The sequence below is a fragment of the Macaca nemestrina genome, chromosome 9 (assembly GCF_043159975.1).
Source record: "Macaca nemestrina isolate mMacNem1 chromosome 9, mMacNem.hap1, whole genome shotgun sequence".
Classification (NCBI taxonomy): Eukaryota; Metazoa; Chordata; class Mammalia; order Primates; family Cercopithecidae; genus Macaca; species Macaca nemestrina.
In genome coordinates this window covers 75,398,962-75,424,544 of record NC_092133.1, presented here as the reverse complement: position 1 = coordinate 75,424,544, position 25,583 = coordinate 75,398,962, and the positions used below count along the sequence as shown (strand labels likewise).

At 56.1% G+C, this 25,583-nt stretch overlaps 1 protein-coding gene and 1 long non-coding RNA gene across 8 annotated transcripts in view; one reads left to right on the top strand and one right to left on the bottom strand.

Annotated features, from left to right (window-relative positions):
• LOC105465958 (zinc finger MIZ-type containing 1) overlaps positions 1-7,756 on the bottom strand; it is a 241,533-nt gene extending 233,777 nt beyond the window's left edge. For all 7 annotated transcript variants that reach the window (XM_011714618.3, XM_011714627.3, XM_011714625.3 and 4 more), the window contains exon 1: positions 7,486-7,756. The gene's annotated coding sequence lies outside the window, so the exon portion shown is untranslated. The remainder of the gene's footprint in view (positions 1-7,485) is intronic.
• A 2,242-nt stretch (positions 7,757-9,998) lies between these two features.
• LOC139356282 (uncharacterized) lies at positions 9,999-24,563 on the top strand. Its single transcript, XR_011607862.1, has 4 exons — positions 9,999-16,609; positions 17,335-17,454; positions 19,214-19,714; positions 20,569-24,563. It is a non-coding gene; the product is annotated as an uncharacterized lncRNA (long non-coding RNA).
• Positions 24,564-25,583: the final 1,020 nt, after the last annotated feature.

The window sequence follows — 25,583 nt, the reverse complement described above, 5'->3', positions numbered from 1 at the left end:
AGGCTGGAGTGCAGTGGTGCAATCTCGGCTCACTGCAACCTCCACCTCACCAGTTCAAGCGATTCTCGTGCCTCAGCCTCTCAAGTAGCTGGGACTACAAGCATGCACCACCATGCCCAGATAATTTTTGTGTTTTTAGTAGAGATGGGGTTTCATTACTTTGGCCAGGCTGGTCTCAAACTCCTGACCTCATGATCCACCCGCCTCGGCCTCCCAAAGTACTGGATTACAGGCGTGAGCCACCGTGCCCGGCCCTGTTTCACTTCTCTCAAATTCACAATGCAACCACCCTGTAAAGACACATGGTGCTGGGCGGGGGCTCTAATGCCAGACCAGGAGTGTTCCATGCTCCCCTGGCTGCAGAGGATCTAGGAGTCTGAAAACTTCCCCTCCTTCGTCCTCACTCTGAACACTCAGAAGTAAACCCCACCCCCAAGGTTCAACTGGGCCTCTCATCAGAGCCGAAGAGCACTTATTAATGAGCTCAAGAGTGGCTAAGCGGGCTGTGCCAGGCCAACAGCACACACTCAATACATGTTTCATGAGCTAATGGGCTGGCGGAGACGGGGTTCCAGGCCCAGATCCGTCACCCATTTGCTGCTGACCTTGGATGAAACCAACTGTTTCTTTCCATGGTTCAGTTTCATGGGCTAGGAAAGGAAAGGCCAGACCAGGTAACCCAATCAGTTCCCACTAATTTTATGCTACAAGCTTAGGAATGCAAAACCCAGAGTCAGAGAAGTTCAGAGTGGAAGGGGCTTTCCAGATCTCTCCCTGAAGCTCCCGAGCTAAGAGGAGGGCAGCAACTAAGTGGGAAGCTCCGGGGCACACCATCCCCATCCTCCCTGCCAGCCATCCCCTGGGGATTGGGAAGTGAGAATGTGTTGCAGGGAGAGAGGACAGATCTCCATTTAAGCCAGACACCAAAACAGAACTTTCGAAGAAAGAGCTGGGGAAAGTACAGTGTATGTATTTTAACACACTGCCCCATCAGAACAGCTTGGCCATTTCCTGATCTGCATTGAATCGGAGGCTCCAAGAGGGCAAGTATCTGGGTAAGACTGGTTGGGGAGGAGGGAGAGAGTTCTCAGGTCTCAGGGCCCTGGGCCAGGCAGCCTGAGCCCTGGCAGAAGCCCTGGCCAGCAGGGCCAGTGTGTGCATGCGTGTGCAGGTGTGCATGCGTGTGCAGGTGTGCATGCGTGTGCAGGTGTGCACACACGCAGGGCTGGGGGAGTATAAGACAGGTAACTGCCAACTAGGGAGCAGGCTTGGGGACAAATGAAGTTCCCCAACCCCTATCTCTAGGGGCAGAAGTCTCTGGAGGGTTCACTAGCCCCCGGAAATTCCAGACTTTCCCTGAAGTGCCTAGGGACAAATATCCCAAAGTCAGACCACTAGTCTCTGATGCTCCACTGCTACCAGCCATCGAGGTCCTGAGCCAGTCTCTGTCCCTCTGTGGGCCTCAGTTTCCCTATCTGTACAGTGAAGGGTTTGAGCTGGGTAATCCCAAAGGGCTATGTCCACTCTGACAGTCCGCGATGCTAACATTCTATAGAAAAACACCACACCCACCATCACTCAGGCCCCCGTCCTCAAGACCTAGGAAGGCAGTCCCCAGGCTCCCAGCTGGCTGTCTAGGGGTGGGGCTGGGCCTGGGGCAGAGCACAGTCCCCACACCGTCTGTCCTCAACAGCCTGCCACAGCCGAAACCTTCAAGTGGTTACAATTACAGCAGGGCTAACAGGATTAGGGGAGCATTGAAATCTAAGAAATCTAATTAGCTCAGACACCCCAGCCTCCCCCAGCACAATCCTCCAGTAACTCCGGCAGCTGGGCCTGACAGGCAGGGCCTGGGGCCCTCCCAAGCCACAGTCATTACCTGCACAGGTGTGCCAGGCTGGGCCAGGCTTCCTGGGGAGGTGCCAGCTCAGCCTGCCCGGCTGCTCCCTGGCCTGAACCCCACCAGCTACAGCCTTGTCCTAGGGTGGCACTCAGCTGAGCTACAGAAAACCAGGCTGAAGGGTGGAGGCTACAAGGGGCAGAAGGAACCCAAGGTCTCACACGGAGTGGGTGTCCCACATAGCCTGGGACTGACTCAGCCTGAAGAGGGACTACAGAAACCACAGGAACCCAAAGAAGAGCACTGGGCTTCATGGGGACCTGGGGGGCTGGAAATACCTCTGCCTCCTGCTCCAGAGCCAGACAAGGGCATGAAGCCCCATGTATAGACCTATGTGCCCAGGGCAGTCAAGGCAGGATTCGTGTCTCAAAGCAAGCTCTGGCTGTAAGACACTATGCCAAAAGAAAGGGACACAGCTGCTGGGGGCATGGACCATGTGCTGCCATATGGGAGGGGGAAGACAGGTGAGGCCCATCTGTGACCCTTCCTGAGAAGCGCTCCTCCTTCACCTCATTCCCCCAGCACCCAGTTTTGGAGCCCATCCTGACTCTGCACCATGTCCCAGCCTGGCTACAGCACTCACTCAGTGGACTGGAAAGGAGGCAGCACAGGGGTTGGTATCGGTAAGGCCTGAGGTTCAGTCCTAACTTTGCCACCAGTTGTTTGACCACTCTGAACCTTGATTTTCTGCTCTGTTAAATGGGGATAATTCCAAATAGTAGCTAGCTTACACAGTTGTTATTGGGGTTAAACAAAGATGGAAAAGCTTCTAAATCCACCAAGTACCACACAAAGGAGAGGGGCTGTGGTTATTACTGTCATCACGCGCCCCGTGGCAGGCAGCCAGCTGGTAGTGGTTAATTATTTATTTGGACTGATCTTCCTGCTGGCACTGGACTGTGGGCTCCTGAGAAACAGGAACTGTCTTCCACAGTTCTGGTCTCTCCCAGGACACAGTCTTTATCCACAGGGTAGACACTCACAGTCGACACCTGTGGCATCCATGCTGGGCCTCTGACCCAATCCCACCCCTCATCACGCACCCCCTTCCTTCTCATACCCTGCTCCAAGGAAAGTGCCCAGAGGCAAACCTAGCACACAAAGGCAGATGACAGGGAGCCCCCCCAGGCAGACCCTTCCCCCGTCCCCACACCCCACAACAGTTCATTCCCAATAAGGGCTAGAAGCAGCCATTTGAACATGTCCCCCTACCTAGGGGCCTCCCTAGGCACTGGTCTTGAACCCACGATCATTCAGGAAAGAAGGAGTCTATGATCTGGAGGGCCCCCAGCATCTCAAGCCCAGAGAGGGGTCAGGAGATGTGGATTTGCAGAAGGCATGCAGCAGAACATGTTAACACTCACAACTGCCCCACTGAAGGCAGAGGCTTCCAGGAGGTAATGAGTACCCTGTCCTGGGGGGGCATGCAAGCCAAGGCTGGACAATCAGCTGCCAGGGAAGTAGGTCTGGATAAGAGCAGCTTCAGGAAAATGCTTCCAGCACCTGCAATCTAACCCCTTTTGTGTTCTACCCATTCTGTACACAGAGCCTCCCAGGCCTTCAAGGGGCACATGCCTAGGGAACTCATGCCCACATCTGCCTCATTCTCCCAGCAACCACGTGAGATCAGAGGAGTTCTGCCCTCAGACCCATTTTACAGATCAGGAGACTGAGGTCCGGCACAGGAGAGTTACTGGCCCAACATAGATAGCAAGTAACAGCCTCCTGACACCTTGGTCCTCTCACCCATCTCCTCTGGTAATAGGGAGACCCTCTCGATCATGATGGGGTCTGGCCTCTCCCCAGAGCCTAGGCCTAGAACTGCTTTTCTCAGTCTCCTCCCCTCATCCTCTCTAAGGGTAGGGCCCAACCTCAGAATCCCCAGGAGCTTACAGCCAGGCGAGTTGCTGACTCCCCATCCTGGGGGACTCTTAAGGACAAAGAGCACTCCCCCATAGGGTATGGGCAGAGGGCACTATGTCCTGCTAAGAGGTTAGAGTCGTCGCCAGGCAAGGCTGCAGCGGTGTCCTGGGTAATTGTGGCAGCCTGGCCTTTGTTGTCCACACAAAACCTAAGGAGCCTCATAAAGACCAGGCAGCAGCGACAGGGGCTGGGCCAGGGCCCTGGGAAGCAAAGTTATGAATGAAAATGTAGGGGACCCAGCCACGACCCCGCAGGCCCTGCTTCCTGGTCCCATGACCAAATGCCCACAGAAGCTTCTGGAAATTAACTGGTTGGTGCCCGAATTTCTTACAACAATGCCTCACCCCGAGGCCGGGGTCATGGACACTCGTTGGATCCTCAGGGTCAGTGGCTTTATAGGCAGGTACTCTCCTGAGGAAACTCTCAGGATGCAGCAGGCTTCAGAGTGCCTTCCTTCCTAAATCCCTTCACCCCTCCCCCCATCAGGAAGAAACAGGAAAAAAAAGTGAAGTTTGCAGGTCTTCTCAGTTGGGTCCTTGCCCCTGCAATTTTTTGGAATGAGTCAAGCATGGACACCTGTCCTACGTTGGAGACATATCTATGGGGGCCAGGGATGGAGACAGTGTTGTGTTATTGTAGCTAGGGAAGTGAGTGTGTGTGCACGCGCCAGGGTGAAACTGTGGTTCTGTCGCCAAACCCCGCAGTCTCTGGACCTTTCTTCATTTTGCCCCTGGCTGTGAGAGGAACAAGAACCCTCCTTCCCACTTTCCTTAGGAGGGAAAAGGGACATTTTGTCCCCACAAAGAAGCCAGCAACCCTTTTCTGCATAGACAAGGCTATTTATTCATAAGTCTGGCAATTTCTTATTCCCAACTCTTCTCAGTGAGCCCTACCCAAAATGCCAAATCCACCTCTTGAGTCCACTCCTACTGCTCCCTTCTCCTCCCCCCACCCACCCCCACCCCCAGTCACTGCCACCAACTCTCAGAAGTCTAAACTTTTGAGATTTACATGTGAAAACAGCGTTTCATAACCTCGTGATTTGGGACAAGGAGACGCTTCTGTCCTTTGGGGGAAAACAAAACCCAACCGAAATCATAAAGCTCAGAAGAAAACACCATCTCCCTCCAAATGCATTCCCTGGGCCTCCAAGTCACACGTGCTCTGTAGCAGATAGGGCTTTCAATGTGTCTTTTGTTTGATGCTGGTGTTTCAACATCCTCGACTTGAAGAGGGAAAGGTCAGCCCAAGGCTCGGGGTATTCACAAACCCACCCGGCCCCTTCACCGGGGCCAGGAGCCAGCAAGTGAGGGGCCAGGAATTTCCCCCACTCTGGACCCCCTCACAAAGCAGCAGGGGCTGAGAAGGCTAAGAGCCTGCTCTCTCATCTCAACTTCCCCGATAGCTCAACAGCAGATTCACACTCCCTGGACCCTACAAGCGCCAGCGAAGGCAGGCTGGAATTCACCAGCGCCAAGCTGCCCGGCTGGCTCTCCAGTCCCAGCGCCTGCCTCTTTATCTGTACCTTCAAAAACAGTAATAAGCAAACCCAGGCACCTCTGGGAACAGCCTCTGGCCTCCTGCCCTGCCCTCTGTAACCAGCCTGTCCTCACACCCACCAGGGAGGAGGAGTCGGCACTGGTTAACCCTCTGGTCTACCAGGCCCGATTCCCAGGTTGCAGCAGGGAGACAAACTGTTGCTCAAGAAAATCCTTCAGAAAACCCTTGGCACCAGGAGGCAGCTCGGAGTGGCTCTGCACCCGGCGCGGAGCCAGGGGCTTCCACAGGCGGCCGCCCACTGTCCTTTTAAATCTTTGGGGCTGGGCCCTACTCTCCCATGCCCTGGGCTGTCCACCCAGAGGGCTCCAAATGTCCATGGCAGAGCACAGAGGAGGGAAAGGCTGGCCGAGCCATGCCCTCACCCCGCCAGCCCAGCCGCCAGCTTCTTGGAGGACCTCTGAGAGAACATTTGTTTGGGCTGCCAAGTTAAATCTTCCTCCCTCATGTCAGGGCATTGGAAAAGCAGTCAGGGGAGAGGAGAAGGGGGAGAGCGCGCGGGGGAAGGAGCAGCGGGAGGGAGGGAGGGAGGGAGGCAGGCGGGCAGGCTCAGAGCCCCAGTTACTCGGGCACTGCCTGCCCAGGAAGCTGACGGCTCCCGGGCAGGCGCAGCCGGGGCTCCGGGCACCGAAGCAGGGACCCAGCCGCCAGGCCTCTCCGGTCAGGCAAGAGTGCCAAGCACCCTTGGCCCACCTGGGAGCGACCTCACTCTGTGACCTGCTGGAGGGACGAGGTGGGAAGGGAAGGCAGAGAAAGAAAAAGTTTGCTGCAGGTAGAGGAATAGGGCAGGGCGGCAGTGCCGACGGGCTGTCCCCCGGGGAGGGATGGGGGGCCTCGGGACGGCTGCCCTGGCGCGCTCCCGTCCGCCCGCCCTCCCGCCCGAGTTGTTTACATTCCTGGAGTGTCTTTTAAACCAGGGGCTGAGGCCGGCTCCCAGCCTTCTCCGGCGGCTCCGGGGCAGTCTCCCGTGAAAATCTGCTGGCGCACAATGGCCGGGAAGGCGGCCGCCCCTCGCCCGTGCCCCCACCGCTCCAGGGCGGGGAGCCTGCCCTCAGCACCGCGCCCTCTCCCCGCCCGGCCGGCTTCCTGGACAGATGTCCCCGGCGAGGGGGCGACGCACGCCCGCTGCCCGCGCCCTAGACGCCGAGGCCGCGCTCCCCACTGTTTTTTCCCCAGCCCAGACGCCAGGAATGTGAAGCAAGCTTCCAGAGCCCGCCTCCCCCACGACCCCGGCTCCAGCCCCGGCCCCCCAACCTCCGCCCCGGCTGGCCTCCCACTCCCCCGGGGCCACCGCCGCCGGAGACGGAGAGGAAGAAAGAACACGGGGAAATTACTTTCGTATTTGCAACGCGCGCGCACACACACACACGCACATCTTCCCCCTGGGCTCCCCTCCTGGCCGGGGCAGCCCCGTCCAGGCACTGGTCTGAGCGCCCCTCTGGCTTGCGAAGCCCTAGGAGAAACCCCTACACACACCCCGCCGCGTTCCTCGTTTGTACCGCGCGCCGCCTTTCCCCGGGCAATTCCCACACAAACAACTTAACCGCGCCCCCACCTCCCATTTACAAAAGTGTATGTTTTCCCTGGAAATTCAGACGCACAACTTAACACCACCACCCCTTGCCACCCTGAAATCCGGCGCTTTCCCCAGCGGTTCCTGTACACACACAGGCGCACAACTTCGCATCTCCCCAGAGGAGGCGAAGGAGACCAAGGCGGTCCTTCTCTTCCCTCCTCCGATACCCGGTCCTGCCCGGCCCCCGGGTGCAGGGAGCGAGGGCTGGAGGCGCGCCGGCAGGAGGCGGGCACCGGGTCCGCGCGCGCACGACCACACTTACGCCCCGCACACCCTGACAAACCCAGCCCCCGCGCGCAGCCCCAGCCGGCTCCACGCAGCCGGGAGCTTGCCGGCCGCTGGGCCTCCGCCCCCGGCCACCAAGGGGAGCGGAGCGGAGCCCGCGCCGCCGGCCGGTCGCCCTGCCCCGGGGGACCCTTTAAGGGAAAAGCCCCAGCACCCAACACCCCACGCTTGCACCCCGAGAGTCCCCGGGGAGCGGGAGGTAGCCCCGGAGCCAGCGGGCGCCTGGCTTTGGCCCCAAACTTACCGGGCGCTGCGAGCGCCGCTGCCGCCGCTGGAGGACGCGCCGCCGCCACCGCCGGGTAGGGCAGGCTCGGGCCGGGAGAAGCGCAGCGAGGGCGCCGAGATCCGCTCGGCTCCGGCTCCTGCTCCGCGCCGGCTGGGGCTGGGGTCACCGCGCTGCGCCGGCGTTGCTCGCTCGCTCAGCCGCGGGATCGCTGCTCGCCCGCCTGCCGCCCGGCCGCCAGCTCTCCCCGGCGCCCGCCGCCGCCGCTCGCTTTTTTAATGTCCACAGACAGTGAAAAGGAACTCGGCGTTAGGGGGTGAGTAAGTGAATCAACTCGCCCGGAGCCGAGCAAGTTGAAGTGTCAGATTACATTGGCTATTCTATTTCCAAAGGGCCCCGCGCCGCCGGCCGCCCACAAAAGCCGGTGCGGAGTTAGGGCGGAGCGGAGCGCCGCGCTGCCGCCGGCGCTCGGCTCGACTCTGCTCCGCTCGGCTTGGCTCGCGCTTTGCGCTGGCTTTCCCCTTTCCTTTTCGCCTCTCCTCGTTCTCTCCTTCGCCTTTCCTTTCCCTTCCCTTCCTCTCTTTCTTCCCCGCTCCTCGGTCTCGGCGCTTTCCCAGCTTTTCTCCTCCAGGCTCCTCGTTCCCCGCTACGCCGCCAGTCCTCTCACCTCCTTCCTTACCCTACTCCCTCCGCTACTCCCTGACGCCCCCTGCAGCCCCCAGCCCCCCTGCAGGCCTCAGCCCCAGTAAGTTTGGAGAGGGAGAGAAATGCTGAGCCGAGGTAGAGACCACCTTGGGGAGGAAGCCAAAATCACTCTGTTCACCCGAGAGCCCCTGCCCCACGCTGGCACGCCCCAGCCTGGAGTGCACTCGTGGCCCCGGGAGCTGTCAGGTACCCTAATTGGGGTTGAGCGAGTTGCTAACTGGATCTCCAAAGCCTTCCCCTGGAGGAGATTTTGTAATTGTTCCTACAGCCCGGGGACTGGTGGGTGGGGCGGGAAGAGGACCACCACCAGGACTTTGGGGGATACTAGAGGGCGGTCCCTCGACAGCTGTCGGGGAGCGGGGATGGTTGCGCACAGTTGATCCGCGGCACCTAGCACAGTCCAGAGGCGCGTGGATTCCCCTAGGCCCGGCGCGGAGCGCCCGGGGCGCTGTGCGCGCGGGTTACGTGGGAGCTGCTAGGCTAGGTCCCGGCCCTCTGCCCCAGACTGGGCACCGCCAGAGGTAGCGGAGAGCTAAGGTACTCACGAGGCGCAGTTGGGTGCACCCACTCGCGGGAGTTCCCCTAGCCGACCTACCCCCGAGAGCATCCAAGTACGCGCCCACTTTGGCTCACGTCCACTGCCACTCTCACGGAAACTCCTACACGAACGGCACACACGTTCGCTCCCTCAGCATTGCAAACACGCTCCCCCCCAAACCACAAACGCGCCCCCACACAGTCGCTTACTTTCCCTCACTAAGATGCCCGCTTACACGGCCACAGCAGGCACGCTCAGAGACACGCAGTTGCACACTTACACCCATCGCTGTACACACCACATACACTCAAAAAACAAAACACGAAACGTTCCCCTGGGCGCTAAATCCTCACGTTCACGTACACACACACACACGCCTTCCTCTCCCACTTCCTCTTCCATATCCCTTCCTCAAGGCCCCCCACCCCTGATTTTCGGTACCCTCAGTCCCAATCATAATTGGCGCCCGCGTTGCCCCCTTTGGACACACACACGCGCGCACGCACGCGTTCCCCTCCCCGGCAGGCGGGGGCGGCTTCGGCCGGGAGCCCGCGGAGCCCGCTTCGGATTCCAGGTGTGGCGGTAACTCCGCGCTCCACGTTTTGCAGGCTGCCGCCGTGTCGGAGGCGAGGCAAGGAAGGGAGCTGGAATAACAAAGGCAAGTTGGGGAGAGCGCAAGGGGGCGCAGCCCCGGCCGGGCTGCGGGGGGAGCCTTGCACTGCCGGGGCTTCGGAGGCTGCGGAGTCGCGGGCGCGGGGAGCCGGAGGTGGGGGAGGAAGGGTGGGGGGAGAGGGGCGGGGCGGAGGCGTGACGTCAGAGAACAATGACACCGCCGGGGGCGGGCACCCGGAGGCGGCCAGGGCGGGGGTCTCCCCCGGGGCCTGGGGCGGGCCAAAGATGTCCAGGCCCGGCCGGAGCCGCCTCCTGATTGACGAGGCCCGCAAGGGAGTGCGGACGTGCAGCACAGACTTGCGGATCTCCCGGGCCTCTTGGGCGGTGATCAGCGCGGACCTTGGGCCAACCGGGGAAGCAGGCCGGAGCACTGCCCCCCACCCCCATTTTAGAACATCCTTCTGAGGGCTTCGCTGACCTCGGCTTGAACTCCTTCAGAGCCGGAGAGATCACTCCTTCCGCCACCGAGGGAGAGAAGGCAAAATGAATTTGCCAGCTTTGAATTCATTCTCAAGGCTCCGCTAGTCTGACAGCCGGTGAACTCAGTCTGGAATTCCTGAGAGCTCAGAAAACTGCTGCTTAGGTCCACCCGGGCGTGGGGGACGGGGTGTGTGGGGGCGCAGGCGGGGGGCGGGGGTGGGCCGCTATTTTATTTTCCCCAGGGGAAATTCTGCCTCCGTCTGCCATTGGGTGCAAGAAAAAGCACTCCTCTGGGGCCTCAGTGTTCCTACCTGTCACATGGACATGGACTGTGATCACTGCTGCTCTCCCACCCCCGCCCTCCCTGTAGCTGGCAGCTGAGCATCCCTGGAGAGGGTGGGTGGTATGAAAGCACTTCCAGACCTCTAGGGACATCAGGGAGTCATGGTCCCAGCACATTCCTGTGGGATGGAGCCCCTCCACCTTAGCCTGTGGGTGGCCTAAGTTCACAGGTAGGTACACCAGGGCCACCTGAGAAACCTCTGGAGGTAGGAATTCAGCTTGCAGAATGGTAGCTGGAGCCACAGCTGTCCCACTCCCAGCAATCCACAGCATTGCAGCAGTGGCAGCAGCCACCCCATACCCAGGTCCAAAATCCCAAAAGAGAGTTTCTGGGTATTTAACGACTTGGGATTCGATAATCCAGCCCAGCCAACAATTAGACCAGTTCTTGTTGCCTTAATGACCAGCTAGGTCTGGACGCCCAGCCCTCTCAACCTTTCTGTCCAGATTCCTCATAAGTACCCAGGGCCTGCCCACCTCCAGGAATTGGGGGATGTAGGTGACCTCAGAGGTGACCACTCATGTTCAAAGTCTCCGTCCAGAAGCTCCACCCCCCACCCCACATCAGAGCCTCCTACTCGCCCACCAGTATTTACATCTGAAACCCAGGAAGTGGCTGCAGAGGGCAGAGAAGCCAAGTAGGCTCAACTTAGTAGCATGGAATCAGGGATCATTTCAACCCTCCGCTTCTGTGCAAGCAAGGCAGCAAGTCAGAAAGCCCACCAGGGCCCTGGCTCTGCCCTAGGCTCCAGTCCTTGGGTCTCTGAGGCCCTTGCTCTCTTTGTTCATCTTCCAGGGAGGTGATGGGGCAGATTGGATACGTCTGGGGTCTTGGAAGAAGCTATGACTTATTTACTGCCTACTTGTGTTGAGTACTGTGGTGGGGCCTCCTAGGTATTGAGAATTCGGTTCGCTGATTGAATTCTCATGTTAAGTTAGGTGCTGCTACCATCCCCCTTTCAGAGGAAACTCGATTGTGAATGACTTGCCCAAGATTGGTCAGGATGGGAACTCAGGCCCCCATTAACAGAGTTCCCTGTTGTCCCCTCAGCTCTGGCTCTGTGTCTTCATCCATAGACTCTGTGTGGCCGAAAGCAAGCTGCTTTCCCCACTCTGAGCCCCTGTAAGGTCCATGGTGCTATCAGGACTCACTGGGAACTGTGTGTCCAACAACCTCACCCCAAAAGCCTCAGCCTCACTGGGCCTGGAGATCTGCTGGTGAGTCAGAGAGGACAGTGCCACCACTTCCCAGTGGCCCAGAGCTGGAAGATGCATCCTGCTCAGCCCCTGACTGCCCAGAGGTCACCTGGCTCCACTAGGAGGGCGCGGGCAGTGTGGGGCAGCTGGGTTGTGCCAACCTTCAGAGCACACTCAACTGCCGTTAATTTCCCTGTCCTGTGGGAGCCACCAGCAGATTGGGGAGAGGACCATTGCTGGGGCCTGGGCCCAGGTTTCAGGAGGCAGAAAATCTGGAGGTCAGCAGGATGGTGGCGGGGGAGGCTTGAGGTCCCTGAGGGAAGCAAAGGACTTGTTTAGGGTGTGGCAAGTGTGGCCTCCTAGGCTGGGCTGAGGTGGGGGTGGGTACACAGCGGGGATTCCTACCTCTCCAGGAGCTGCCTTCTCTGTCCCCACTCTCCACCTCTCACTTCTGGAACTTAAGGGAGCCAGGGAACAGTCTAAAATTGAGACTGGAGAGGTGAGAAGAAAATCTCATTTGTTGAATATTTACTGTGTGCCAAGCACTTTGGAAACATTTGTTGTATCCTTTCCACAAGCCAGGTGTCATTCCCTGCTAAGGGAAGAGGCTCAGAGAGGCTAAGTGACCTGCTCAAGATCTCACAGCTGGCTGAGCATGGTGGCTCATGCCTGTAATCCCAGCACTTTAGGAGGCCAAGGTGGGTCAGATCACTTGAGCTCAGGAGTTCGAGACCATCCTGGGCAACACAGCAAGACCTTGTCTCTACAAAAAATACAAAAATTAGCCAGGCATGGTGGCACATGCCTGTAGTCCCAGCTATTTGGGAGGCTGAGATCGGAGGATCACTTGATCCTGGGAGGCTGAGGCTGCAGTGAGTCATGATTGTGCCACTGCACTCCAGACTGGGCAACAGAGCATGACCCTGTCTCATAAAAACTAAACAAAACAATAAAAATCTCAGAGCTGCTGAGTGGGTGGAGCTGAGATTGGGCTCCAGGTTGGGCTGGGCCTTGAGGTTAAGAATAGGGACTTGCCCTCATCTCAGTGCCAGGTTATAGTGCAGATAAGGTAACCTACCAAGTACTTTGGGGTGGAGTAAAGACTCACCCACTTGCCAGGGAATGACCAGGGCTCCTCCCATGGCAGTGAGGTAATGGGGATTACATTTAGAGTTCACCCCTTGGTGGATATAGGAAGCATTTGGGCCCTCCCAGCTCTGAGCTCTGTGCCTCTAAGAGGTGGGTGGTTGGATCAAGCAGGGAAGATCTACATCCTTCAGCGAATTAGGCTCCCCTGCTGTGTCTCCCCCTCATTTCCAATCAGATGGCCCCTCCATTCTCTGAGCCCACACCTTCCCATCCTCCAAGGCTTGGCTCTCCAACGCCCTTCCCTCAAGCCAGCCGTCTTCTCACTTTCCATCATGGAGTTCTGCCCTATGGTTCAAGACTCAGCTCAACCACCACCCCCTTCTTCAGATGGAAGTCACAAGAGAATAGGCTGGGAGCCTGCCTCAGGAGCCAGAACACCTATGTGCCCAGACTGCCATTGCCTGACTTGCTGTGTGGCCTGAGCACATCACAAACTCTCCCTGTGCCTGTTCCCTATCTGCCAAGTGAGAGAGTGTGGGATATCCAGCGGCACTCTTGCCTCTGATTGTCCTACGATTCTGTAGGTCTGTGCCTTTAACCCTTGGACTGAGCTACAGCTCACTGTAGAGTTTGAGGGAGGCCCTGATTTAGGGAGGGCTTTCAGAGGGGGCCATTTAGTGGAGTAGGGACAAGAAAATACCTGGAGGGAGCTGCTCAGAACTGTGACTGTCTAGGACTGTGAATAGGTAATGACCCTAACGCCTCCCTTCATGGGGCACTTCTCATCCTCTGAGCCTCACAACAGCCCTTTTGTGGGTGACTAAGCTGATCCCCAAAAGAAGGTGATGGCTTTCCCGAGACTGCACCACGGGGAAGCACCAGAGCTGGAACAAGAGCCAGATCTCAGCCAGGCATGGTGGCACGTGTCTGTAGTCCCAGCAGCTCTGCGGGGGGGACAAGAGGGGGTGCAGAGAAGAGCCAGGTCTCCTCATCCAGTGTCCCCTCACCTGTGTCAGCGCCCCTCCAGAGGAGCAAGTACATGCAGCACTTATGAGGGAGTCTGGGGCAAGCGACCTGAGGAGGACCATGCCTCCCACCTCCTTCCTGACAGCTCTTGCACCCCGAGAGGGGTGGGGGAAGGTCTCAGATCGTCAGCATCTCCCCTCCTCCTGACTATGCAGTCCTCCGGCCTCAAGGCTCATGCTTCCTTGCCCTCACCTTGTCCTGTGGCCATGCAGGGTGACTTCCAGAATTGCCAGCATTACGTACATATTCTTACCTCTGTGCCATTGCTCATGCTCTTCCTACCTCCTGGACACACCCCCCCAGTCACCAAGGCCACATCTACAAGCACCCGTTTGGAAGCCTACCCTGATACCTCCACCAGATGTGCCATCTTCCTTGTCTCAACCCCCGTATGCTGCTGTTCCAGCCTCCAGCATCAGCGTCACCATAGCAATTACTTGTGAAGTTCCTGCTATGTTCCAGGCATTGAGTAGCTCATACACATGAACTCCTCCCATCCTCTGAGCTAAGTATTAGTATTCTCATTTTACAGATGAGGAAACTGAGTTTCATTTCCTAGTGTGACACCTCACAGGCTAGGGAGGTTATGTGTTATGTGACCGTCTTCTGTCAAGGCTGCAGGTCGTAGGATGGCTCACTGCTACATCCCATCACCCAGTGCAGGGCCTTGGGGACTGACAGGCCATCAAGAGCAGGGGAGGTCCACAGGATGACCAGAACCAGCCCTCCGGGCCTCACAGGCTCTCAGGAAGGACTGCCCACACCAAATGCCATCCCTTGTTTGTTTGTTTTTTGTTTTTTGTTTTTTTTTTTTGAGACGGAGTCTCGCTCTGTCACCCAGGCTGGAGTGCAGTGGCGTGATCCCAGCTCACTGCAAGCTCTGCCTCCTGGGTTCACACCATTCTCCTGTCTCAGCCTCCCGAGTAGCTGGGACTACAGGCGCCTGCCACCAAGCCCGGCTAATTTTTTTTGTATTTTTAGTAGAGACGGGGTTTCACCGTGTTAGCCAGGATGGTCTAGATCTCCTGACCTCATGATCTGACCACCTCGGCCTCCCAAAGTGCTGGGATTACAGGCATGAACCACTGCACCTGGCCACCAAATGCCATTCTAAGAGTTCAGGGGAAGAAGAGGAGTTGGCATTGAGTGGGACCTGGAAGGCAAGCTCTGGTGGGGCTGTAGGGAAGCCACAGTGGGACCTGCCTAAGGTCACACAGCAAGCAAGTATGAGACAGCAGCAGGGCTGGGACCTGGATCTCCCAGTGTGACATGCCTTCTTGCACCTTGCAGCCAACTGTGGGGCCCCTGCGACTGTGCTATTTTCAAGGACACACGGTCCCAGACGCCTCCACGATGCTGAGCTGTTCAATGAGTGGCTCTGGTCCTTCTCCCCCCTCTATTAAAATGGAAAAAAGAAAGAAAGAAAGAAATCCAGGCATTGTTCCTGACTGCAGCTGGTGCCAACCAGAATCCCGCTGAACAGAATGGAGCCGAGAGCCCGGCCGCCCAGGGGCCTGGCTGCTGACACAGGGCCTTTCTATTTTGCTTTCCACTGGGGGCCCGGGCTGACGGTGCAGCCCCTCCATGGACACCCTCTCCACCTGCCTCCCTGGCCCTGGCTCTGAGCCTCCCGCTGCCTTCACCCTCTTTGAAAAAATCAGATGGCACTTGGGGGAGGGTTGGAGGAGCACCCCCACCCCCTGCTTTCCTTCTTCATCCACTCACAGCCTGGGATGCACTGGGCCTCCCCCTCCACCAGCCTGTCCCCCCACCCTACCAGGAGGGGACTTGGGTTGCTTATCTGGGAGAACAACACAAATCCCTCTCCCAAAATCATTTGAAACACTGGTCTGATTCTAGGACATATGAGGATTTTCCACCCCACCCCCACCTGACTTGGCAGGTGCCAGTCCTCAGCTCACACATTAAGGCCTCTTGCAATAGTGAAGGCCTCAGGGGGAAAGGGGAACATGATGAACAGCTCTACAGAGACAAAAACAGTTTTTTAAGTCGCTGGTTTGCCTTCTCCCTTTGGTCTTAGGAGGAAGAAGGACTTCTCCAACTCTCCCTTGCCATCTTCATTTCATTCCCTTCTCCCTGCTCCTTTCATGAGCTGTCTGGTACTCTGGCCCCCTCTTCCCATGCTGTGGGCCAGTTTGACCCAGATTACCCCCAAGCAGCAGTTCTAAGAGAGCAGCAGCCTTGCCACTGTCCAGTGTTCAACAGGGACCCTTGGATTGTCGCTGCCACCAGAGCCAGCTCTCCTGGCACCCCCATCCTCCTGTGGACACAGCTCTTTAGTTTGTAAAAAGCATTTGACGTCTCACATGAGTGCCACAGCAGCCTCAAGAGGCAGGCAGGGATTGCTAACCCACTTTGTAGAAGAATAAACTAAGGGTTCAGGAGGAATAGTGGTTTGGCCAAGGTCAAAGGATGTGACAAAGTTGGGGTTTGAACCCTGGTCTCTTGATTCCATGTCACTAAGCTGGAGTGGGGACTCAGGCAGTGATGGCCTCAGAGGATGACATTCCCAGCCCCCACCACCCTCCACCCAACCAAATGCTGCCAGGAGACAGGATCTCAGACACATCGATTCCTTTAAGGAATATTTGTTAAATACTTGCTATATGCCTGATCTCCAACAGTGAATAAAACAGATTTGGTCCACACTGCCGCAGAGCTTATATTCTGAGACAGTCACCAGACTTCGTGCAGAAAGATGCCCCCCTTCCTAGTTGCCTGGCCCATATATCCTAGAAGGAACCATGAGATGGGCAGCCAGAGACATAAGTTCTAGTCCTAGCATTGCCTCTAACTCGCTCTGTCACCTTGGACTGAGTTTTCCACCTGGAAAATCTAAGCATGTGGCCCCCCACACATTTTCTCAGGTCTCTGCCCTACTCCCAGTCTCTGGGTCTAGCGGTTCATGATTTCCTGGCATGAATAATTACCCTGATTTAGTTTTTTTTCTTAACCTCAACTTTTCTTAGGCTCTCAGAGCCAGAACAGGGCTTCTGAGATCGTTTGCTCTGAGCCGTTCACTAAGAAAGAACCCCTCAGCCTCATTCCTGCCGGGAGGAGACGTCTCTGCTTGCACTCTTCCAGGGACGGGCTACTTGCTCCTTCACATAGCAGACCTCTGCCAGTGGTGTACTGGTAAATGTTTAACAGCTGACTCCCCAAAGTGGGGAGAACCTGGTTTGTAGTATTTGCTGATGTCCACGGTGTAAATACCCCCACCATGGCCAGTTTCAAGCTGCCGACCAGAGCCAGCTGGCACAGCTGGTTGGTTCCATCAACCAGCTCGCACAGTTCCTGAAAATTTAACAATCGGCCCTTGTGAGCCATACGAGCAGGCTCCAACACACCATTGCCCCTGCCCCGCAGAGAAGTCTTGCCCAGCTTTACTCACGGGGAGGCCCTTTCTGGTATTGAGCAAAACATCTGATTGTCAGGAACTCTGGCCTGAAAGTCCGGAGCTGCTTCTCTGGGGTGTCACAGGACAATGGGGGCCCCATGAAGCCCTTCTCTAATTGGTGGCAGCTCTTGACCCTGTCTTCCTGTGAGAGGAGCAAATTCCTGGGCCAAGTGGGGTCAGAGCATAGCCACCCTCCTATTCTGCCTTTCTCTCTCCCTCTTCACCTCCCTTTCCTCCTCCCTTTCTCTCACAAATATTTCCTGGGCCCCTATGACAATGTCAGACACCGTGCTAGATACTGTGGATTCAGCGACCCATGTCTTAGCTTGACAGAGATGCTGCCCACTCTGCGAAGCCTATCCTGGGCCCCACCCTGGCCCCTCCCGCAGCGGGCAGTCTCCTCCCCTCCCAGAGCCTTTATCGCCCCTGTTTGGCACTTATCACTTTCTACCTGGGATTGCAGCTATTTGTGTACTCGGCTTATCTCCCTGCCAGACTGAGAGGCAACGCGGGCCTGTTGAAAGAGCGTGGACTTTGGAGCCGCATGACCTGGCCCTCAATCCCAACCCCGCGACTCAGAGCTGTGAGTCCTCGTGGAGTTCACACCACCTTTGGGAGCCTCAGTTTCCTTATCTGTAAAGTGGGGATGTGATAACTACTTCCAATGTGATTTTGAAGAATAAGTGGGATTAGAAATGTCAACCCCATTTCCTGTTCCTGTCTGGACTCCCATTCTCTTGGGGACAGAAATTGTGTGCAATACTTCTCTGTAGCCTCCTGGTAATAATAACATAACAATAACAATGACAAACACTTATACAGCAATACCATACATAAGGTATTGTTTTAAGAGCTTACATATGTTAACTCATTCGTTCTCACAACCTTGTGGCATTGGAACTATTATTCCCATTAATAGATGAGCAATCTGAGGCACAGAGGGGTTAAATAACAAGCCCAAGGTCACACAGCTAGTGAGTGGGAGAGCTGAGATTTGAATCCAAGAAAATCCACCCCAAAGCCTTAGCTATTGAATAGTATGAGGGCTTGTGGTGGCTTCTGGAGGGGTGTGAGTGTATGTGCCCATGGTTCACTGCAGCCTTTGGGCATCCTTGCCCTGATCTGCAGGGTAGGGGTGGAGTGACACAAGGAAGACCCTGGTCTGCACATTAGGACATCCTAACAGATAACTGGTTAGTGCTGAAGAGAAGAGTGTCACCAGGTACCTGGAGGCCAGGAGACTAGGAGGCGACCAATTGATAAGGCAATCAGAGGAGGCTTCACAGAAGAGGTGGCACTTGCCACCAAATGAGGATGGACAAGGCAGGGCGAACAGGAGGACCAAAGTTGTAGACATGGGAGAGGTATATTAGGGGTCCATAGGGGTTCATCTAGGTGTCAGACTAGACATTTTCACTGGTTCTGGTGAGTGGGATGGAGTAGAGACTGTGAACTTGGAGAGGGGCATGTTGGTTGCCCAGTCTGTGATTCAGTAGGGAAGAGAGGACATTTTCAGGGGCTTTGAGAGCCAGTGCAGGCCCAGGAGAGCTGAGAGTCAACTGTGCTGCCCGCGGGGCCAGATTGGCATTTTGCTTCTCTGCAAGCTACTCTGAGATTCCAAAGTCCTGGGTTCCTGAATCCAGCTGTGCCAGTCCCATCCCTCCATTTCTTCAAGCCTCAATTTCCCCAATTCGCAATGGGCATAAAGAATGCACCTTGCATGCCGATTAAAGGCTGTGTGGGGATGGGCCTGACGCTCCTGGGGCAGGAGGTGGGGGAAAGGTACTGCAGGGAGGGCAAGTGGGAAGCTGGGAGGGGAGTGGGGTGGTGCGAGGAGCCCTGTGTGCTTGGCCAGTGAATCCCCGTCTGCTAAGCTGGCCCTGACTGGGATTCTCCCGGCACCACATAATCCATTTTCCCAAGATTGCCTGACTCTGCTGCCTCAAAGCAGTCTTCCTTCTGGGCTTCTGCAAGGGCAGTTCTGGGTTAGACCCTGTTCCTCCAGCCAACCCAGTCTATCCCAGCCGTGTCCCTTGGAGAGCACTCTTCATGTTCCAAGGGCTGTTTTAAATGTTCTTCCCTCATACTAATTCAGTCCTCACAGCCACACTGTGAGTTCCCTCATTTCACATAAGGAAACGGAGGCACAGTGAGGGTAAGCCAGGTGTTCCACAGGGTTCCACGGCAGGGAAGGCGAAGTCTAAGGGATGGGGATAGCCCATGGAGCCAACAAGGAGGGCCCAAGGGATGGGCCCCTGAACCACTCTCTCGCTCTTTCTGTACGGGAAATATGACCATTGTGAGTCATCCGTCTCACACTTTTCTTTTCTGCTCATCTCAAGGTTCTCAGGTAGCTGCGGAACCACAATTGATATCCCTCTGCCCATGCAGGCACCTATGTGTCCACACACTCAACACCATGGCCGCCCAGCGTCTCATAGTCACAAGACTCACACTTTTGCAGACACAATCATTAATTCAGAGCCACAAACGTGTGTGCAGGCACCACACCCACCCTGCTGCCGATGCACACACAGGGCACATGTGGGCTTCGGGCCTCAGACTGACAGCCAAGCACCTACAAGTCCCATTCCCAGAATGACAGATACACACCCACACGTTCACACGGGCTCCAGTGTGCCTGACACGACATGGTGGGGTCTGTGGACTCACACTGCACCCCGTGGACCCATGTCCAGACTCCAGCCTCTGCAGATGTCCCTCCTGCCCAGGTGCCTTCATTCCTGTCTCTTCAAGACTATGGCTCTGGAATGTGCGCACAGTGGATCCTCTTCTCATGTCAGGTCCCTGCCCTGCGGTCTTCTGTAAGAACTGGGCCTCAGGTGTGTGGTAGGGAATTGGGGTAAAAGGTGACCCTTCCTCCAACCCTGGCAGGCTCCCTGGGCTGCAGAAGGGACAGCAGGGAGGGGAGAGTGAATTAATCCTGGCCTCCCTTCTTGGGTTCACTGTAATGCTAATTTTCTCCGCCTTTGATCCATTTCTCCAGCCCCGGCCCCTAACTCTGAGGAGGAGCAGGCGCTGGGTCTGGCCTGAGATTAGGGGCTGCCCTGGTGAGGCCTGGGGCATATCCCTCCATGTGGGAGACTAGGGTTTTGCCCTTGGGAGGGGCATGGAGGATTATAGCCCTGGTTACTGACCTGCTGGGGGCAACACACTGTACTTCACCAGACTCGTCCTCACTCTCCCTGACTGACCCTCTCCTCTCTAAAGGGGGCTCTGTGTTCCCATTTTGCACAAGAGCAGAGTGAGGCCCAGGGTTGAAAGGTCTCCGGAGGCTTCTGGCCACTGAGAGGTGGAGCCAGGCTGGGAGCACACATCTTCTAACCTCCAACCCACCCTGTTTCCACGGAGGGTCTTTGTTCTGGTGATTTTTTTGAAACCAACGTCTATCGAGTATTCATGACATGACAGGGACTGCGCCTTAACATACATTGCCTCATGCAGTCCTCAGCAATGCTCTTATGAGTCCCACTTTATAGGTGGGGAAAGTGTCCTGTGTAACTACCTGGTGAGGGGTGAAGTCTGACCAAATCCAGGACACAGGTGGCCAAAGTCCCCTCCCTGTAGGGGGTGACACTAAGACCCAGGCAGGGGAAGGTCATGCCCAATCCCATACAGAAAGGGAATTGGCTGGACGTGCATCTCCTACCTTCCTCTATGCTCCATCTTGTTCCAGAAATGACTGGACTCTTCTATGGACCCAGTGGTGCTGGGACAAGAGTCCAGGCCCTGACACTGCCCCAGAGCAGGGGTGCAGCATCTATGAGGATACCGAGCTCAGGTCATCGCCCTGCAGCGTCTCAGCCAACTGGGCCTCCAACAACCCATACACTTGGACATAAACACAATTAAAGTTTTTTATTACATTATATTTTATACATATAAAAGACTATTTGTAAGCCATGAAACACATTACAATGAATGCTCATGACTACTCTGCTGAAGAACTAGAGTATTAGAGACACTTATGAAGCTCCGAGCTTCCTAGTCCCCTACTTCCCAGAAGGAGCCACTATCCTAATTGTCATTACTCCCTGCCGTTTTTGTTTGTCTGTTTGTTTGTTTGTTTGTTTGTTTGTTTGTTTTATAAGGAGTCTCATTCTGTTGCCCAGACTGGAATGCAGTGGCGCGATCTCGGTTCACTGCAACCTCTGCCTCCTGAGTTCAAGCGATTCTCCTGCCTTAGCCTCCTGTGTAGCTGGGATTACAGGCGTGCACCACCACGCCAGGCTAATTTGTTGTATTTTTAGTAGCAATGAGGGTTCACCATGTTGGCCAGGCTGGTCTCAAACTCCTGACCTCAGGTGATCCACCCACCTCGGCTTCCCAAAGTGCTGGGATTATAGGCATGAGCCACCGCGCCCAGCCTCTCTCTGCCTCTTTTTAACAGAAAGTTTTAGCACCTGTGTGGGGACCCCTTCACTCACTTGCAATTTTTTTTTAAGAGATGGGTGGTCTCAACTCTGTTACCTACGCCAGAGTGCAGTGACGTGATCCTGGCTCATTATGGCCTTGATCTCCTGGCTGAAGTGATCCTCCCACCTCAGCCTCCCAAATAGCTGGGACTGCAGGTGCGTGCCACCATGCCCAGCTATTTTTTTTTTTTTTAATTTTTTGTGCAGAGACAGGGTCTTGCTATGTTGCCTGGGCTGGCCTCGAACTCCAGGCCTCAAATAGTGCTCCCGTCTCAGCCTCCCAAAGTGCTGGCATTACAGGTGTGAGCCACCACATCCAGCTGCTAACTGCACTTTTGAGATGTTGCATTCTATTCTGCATTCCCAAGTATTCATTCCCAGGGAAAGTGGATTATTTTAAGGGATAGAGAGAGAACTTGGAGGAGCCACTTGCACCCCATGTGCCTCTTCCCTTCAGTGCTGTGGGTGCTCTGTTCGGCCCCTCATTCCAGTGAGTGCTCTGAAACGGGACACTTCTTCCTGGTGCAGCCAGTAGAAGGAGGGTGGGGGCCTTCCAGCAGCTGGGCATTCTCCGAACATGGCATGCTGCCACGCATTTGCATAAGCCATTCCTCCACCTGGAATTCCCTTGCCCTACACTGTTGTGGGAAACCAGCCCCTTCTTCCAGGTCCAATTCCAAGGTTTCATTCTGGAGATGCCTTCCTGTGACCCCTTGCCCTTCTCCCCCAGCAGAGCTGGATCTGTCCTCTTCTCCCCTGACAGAGTTTTGGGCATCCTTCTATCGACCCTTATCCCAGGGAAGAAAGAACAGCCTTGATCCCGGTTCCCAGGCACAGCTGGGTGTCAGACCTAGAGGAGAAGCTCCCAGAGTGACCAAGATAGAATCTGCATGCAGGTGACAGCAGATGGGCATCCCTGTGAAACCCCATGGGCCTGGACCTCCAGGGTCCTAGCCAGTTTACTCCAAGGCCTGTGTGGACTGAGGATTTGGAGGCAAGTCTGTGGGGAGACTGCCTGGGGCTTGGGGGTGCTGTTTACCTGTCTGCTGTTCAGGCACATGATCAGGCCAGTGGGTGTGCCCGAAGGTGGGCGTGGTTGCAGGAGTGCACATGTTCATACACGTGCTTACACACACGTGTGCATACACGGGGTGCCAAGGCCATAGGTCTTTCAAAGCATGCAGGGCCACTGACTTTTCCTGTTTTTAATCCCCCTCCTGGACAGACCTGTATTCTCTCTGAACATCACACAGTGCACATTTATGGAGTGCCTGCTGTGTGCAAGACCTGAGGGGTCGGGGCAGAGCAGTGCGCAGGGCAGCTGGCCTCTGAGGGGACAGGAATGACTGAGCACTCACACAGTGTTTTCCTGTCCTGGTCCCCCTGCACAGGAGCCCCCAAGGTCAGGCACCCCTGCCTCTACTTCCCAGAGGAGGACTTTGAGGTCCTGAGGCCTGAGAGAGGCACCTGTTGAGTCAACAGTGGGGACGGGACAATGAGACCAGCAGTCCGGTGCTCAGTTCTCCATCCTAAGTGCCAGAAACCGCTACTTCAAGAGAAAACTGGCATTGACAGGGACCACCCAGAATCCTCTCCTGTACCCTCCTTTCCCCTGTTGGAAAGCACACTTTTGTGGGAGGCATTTCCCTGGGCATCCTGCAGGAGGGCATCATAGCTGTTAGCAGCAGCAGGGATTAAGGGAAACTCTGAGCTGAGTTAGACTGGACAGTGTAGGACAGCACTACCCCATGTCTGATGTCTGAACTGGGGACCGGGCCACCCCTCCCCCAACACACATACCACACACAGGCATGCAACACATGCACACATACACACACATGCACACATATCCAGAGAGGTGATGGGAGTTGCCTAAAGACGCCCAGGGAAAGTGCTGGCCCTCTGCTTCTCAGACCCAGTTTGTTCCTTTAACTCAGGCTGCCCCAGAAGGGGACCTGTGGCTGCCAGCTTTCATGTCTCTTCTTGCCCTCCCCGCCCCCTGCCCCGTGAGTCTGAGAATTAGGATGATCTTAGTCATGATCAGGTGCTCCCTTCTGGGCCACTATTGGCCCACCCTTAAGGTGGCAGGGTGACATGGAATTTTGGCCAGCATCAATATGGGGGCTGGTGGATCCCTGTCTTTCCTTGCCTGGCACCCAAATGCAACCTGGAAGACCCTGAGTGAAGGCCTCTTTCTGGGAAGAGGATGGCATTATGGCATGGCCATTAGAATCTTTGGCTGTGGACACTGACAGCCCAGGGCAGAATTCCAGGATTCCTCACTTCAGCAGGAGGCTTCATCCTGCTGAATCTTAACCCCTAACCTGTACAGAGAAGATGAACATACTTCATGATGTTTGGACAGGGAGGCATTGTCTCGGATCAGGGCCCAGGAAATGGCAGTTGGGGTGGTCAGTGCTTATTCTTGTAAGCAAGAATGTGTGGCCAAGCCATGTTTTGTCTAGAACACCTGCACCCACAGGATTTCGGCCTGCCTCGTGGCCCCAGGAGTTCAAACCCAAGTTCCAGTCCTGACATTACCTCTCCAGCTGGATGGCCTTGGGCATGTCCCTGGCCACCTCTGGCTGCAACAGCCTCAGTCCCAAACAAGCACACCAATCCCAGGGTCACATGGAGGACAGAATAACCAACGAGACATCAAAAGGGCCTTGCAAATCACAAGGCTTGTGTCCCTTTTGTGGATGCTGGAGGGAGGAACAGGTACCTGCCAACTCTCAGTGGGACCCTGGAGGTCAGAACGCTCAGCGTTCTTGCCTCCAATTCAGGCTGAGAGGTGCACATCCCCCACACAGGGGAGAGCTGCACTCCTTTCGGGACCCTCTCCGGAGCCCTGCCCCTGCCCTCCCCACCAGGGCCCCAGCAGCCAGGTTGGAGAGCTCTCACTCAGGGAGTCTGAGTCACCTTTGAAGCTGGGAAGCTTACACTGGAGGGGCAAAGGCAGCCTGCATTCAAAGCATCTCTCCTGGCCCTTAATTACCCTTCTTCACCCATAGGTGGAATTTCCACTCAAAGAACTAAGAAATGCACCCGTGCTGCCACCAGGGACTGGGTTTCCCTGCTGCCTTTGTGTAGCAGCCGCCAGCGCGGCAGTGGCACACGGCTCGGGTTTCTGATTTTAATGATTTCCTGAATTCATTCCGTTTCCTACCTCAGGGAAAGGAGAAGAGGTGATCCTCTTGGAAATTCACATAATTGCTTTTATTTGATTTTTATTAAAATGCATTCAGGAATAATGTGATTGCCCCCTTTATTAGATTGTTCATCAAGCTGGCATGGGGAATCAGCCTAGAAAAAAGTGGTGGGCACAGGAGCCTGGTGTGTGACAGGGGACGGGCACAGTCCTCCGGCGGCCTTGGGGGCTTGCCTCTCACTGGGGGAGTCACGCCTGCCTCTGAGCCTCCCACTGCTCCTGTCTGGGGGAGGTGGGCCCTGCTGCAGGGCGTGTTGGAAGAATGAAAGCTGGCAGTGAGCATGGAAGGCTGTGAGCACCTTCTAGATCCCTTCCGCATCCCAACCCGCTCCTCCTCTGTTGCTCCTCTGCCCACCTCTGAGGCCCCACAGAGGCTGACACGGAGACTGGTGGTGATGTGGTGCCGCAGCACTGACCCGGCACTCCCCTCCACACTCCCAGTTGCCTGTACTTCTACGATGGCCTTTTTGCCAGTCTTGCTGTCCTCAGGCTCGAGGCCCTCAGTGCAGTTTTCCACGGCCCACCTAATCACACCACTCCCCTGTTCAGAAACTTGGTGGCTCCCTAAGACCCTTTTCTTGCCAGAGACTTTTGCTTTGGGTTCCTTTGCACGTGCTGGAAGGTGAAAAGAATCCAGACCTCTTAGACCTGGTTTTAGTGCTTGTATTTCTTTGCATGGTAGGATGTAAGTGAAGTTGCCTTGCCTCTCCTAGTCTCAGTTTATTGATTCAAATAATGGGAACTCCAAGACCTTCCACAGGGTCAGTGAGAAAATGGAGTACAGGGGGTTGGTAACTCAGGTGGCATGTATGTGTGTGGGTGAAATCATGCCACGTGACCCTGTGTCGCAGGAGGCTGAAGATGCTTAGCAGATGTGTGGGGAGAAGGCAGGGCAGGTCCAGCCCTGGCCCCAACAGAGGCCACAGACCTGCTGAGGTGACCACTGTGACAGGGACAGTTTTATTCCGAGCACCCCTGCTCCCATTCTCTGCAGCCCCTCCCCTCCTCCCAAGGCAGGAGTGGAGTTGACTTTCACTGCACTGGGTGAATTTGCCTCTCACCTTC